Here is a 2,058-nt window from a genome sequence, read left to right as displayed (position 1 = left end):
GGCTCTGATGGCCATACCGAACACTGACAAGTAAACCTAGGCAAGTGTTACTCGCCGATTTTAATGAAACTTTACATATTTGTAGTACTTTGAAAAATATTTGACACGTATTTTTTTTTATCGGCAAAGGTCCACTCTGAAGGGTGAAAACACCCCTTTAAACGTAAGGGGTTGATTTAACATATTAGGTGAAATAAGTTGGAAATAAACGTGTTAGGGGGTTTTTGGGGTCGCTGAAACTAAATCTTATGTCAAAAGTATGAAATTCAAAATGGCCGACCCAATATGGCGTCCAGATACATCAAAATTCCACGTTTAAAGAGGTGTTTTCACCCTTCAGAGTGGATCTTTGCCGATAAAAAAAATACGTGTCAAATATTTTTCAAAGTACTACAAATATGTAAAGTTTCATTAAAATCGGCGAGTAACACTTGCCTAGGTTTACTTGTGAGTATAAAAAATGTTTCGAGGATTGGATCAAGCGCTGGTATAAGTGCGTTGCAGTCGATGGGGAGTACTTTGAAGGAGACAATATTAATATTAATGAATAAACTTGTATTTTGCATTTTCTAAATAAATTCCGGGAACTTTTTGATCAAGTAGTATATCTGTGATTGAATTTCATCGAAACAGTCCAGATCTGATTACTGTGTTTAGATATAATTATATTTATACTCGAATGCGCGATCCAAAATACATTACATCTGACCATATCTGTCCAGATATAAGTCGAATTGACAATTGTGTTTGATCGAAAACTGTTTATTAGGTGTGACGATATCTGGCCATGTTTAACTATAATAAATTAAATGTTCGATGATAGATATTCGTCTAATGTGATATTTAAATATATATATATATATATAAATTATACGTAGCAAATTAAAGATATTTAATTAAATATCTTTGATATAATTATATAAAAATAATTTATGATAAAAATATAATTTGCAGAAAACAAGTATTTTTATAAACAAAAAAATGTTAGTTATTTGTTATAAAAACATTTTCATCAATTCGCCTTATATCTAAAATACAAAAGACAATCACAGAAATATATTTCGTACATTGTAAGCTTAATTACAGATGATGGATAAACAAAAGTGAAAAAATTCTTAATTTAATTATTATTGCTAGATTACATTAAAAATTTTGTTGAAGTTATTTGGAGACTTGCATAAATAATTACCAACTCGAATAAGAATTATTAGATTACATTTTTTACTTTAATTAATAAGAATTAATTACTGGCTTACAGGGTGTAACAAAAAAATCGGAAATCTATTGTTGTAAAAAAAAAACAGAAAAAAGCTATTTTAAAAAATTTGATTGCATTTTGTAGACGCAAATTTAATTTTGCAAAATTGTAAATGTAAAGATTAATAAAAATTAATTTATTATTTGATTCCTTTCATTATTCTACGTATAAAAGTATCGAGGTAAAGTTACCGAAAAGGAATACTTTATGAGATATTTTATATTTTATATTAAAAATGTCATGACAAAATTAAAAATATTTCAGGAAATTCTTAACAAAAGAGAGCTTTATCTTAGTGTTTTGAAAACGTCTCGACAAGAATATGATTAGAGTTACAAGAATATGACATAAAAAATAGGGGTCCCCGTTTAAACTGTTTAAAGAACTCAATATGACCTTGATGTGACTTTCTCAAGATCGTTCAAGGTCAAATCACAATATCATAATAGATAACTTACATTATCCAGTATAATTTTTAAATGACGAATCTAATTTTCGGATTATTATCGTGAGAATTCGACTATTGTCGGAATATGTCGCTGTATATATATATTTACCGATTCTAATCGACGCTTAGAAGCTGCGCTTATTGTTTCTCTTGCTAAAATCACTTTTCGCTTCCGACATCAATACGAGAGTCAAATAAAGCCTATCAAATTAAAAAAGTACGCGACGATTCATTCTACCTCGTTTTTCTTAAGTCCGCGGTTCAATTATAAGAAGTCAGAGGTTTATATACATATAAATAATATATAAATAGGGGAGACCGGAGCAAACTCGACACAATTTTTTCAAAGGCA

The sequence above is a fragment of the Temnothorax curvispinosus genome, unplaced genomic scaffold, assembly GCF_003070985.1.
Source record: "Temnothorax curvispinosus isolate PA1 unplaced genomic scaffold, ASM307098v1 QBEX01011355.1, whole genome shotgun sequence".
Classification (NCBI taxonomy): domain Eukaryota; kingdom Metazoa; phylum Arthropoda; class Insecta; order Hymenoptera; family Formicidae; genus Temnothorax; species Temnothorax curvispinosus.
This window is presented reverse-complemented; position numbering follows the sequence as displayed.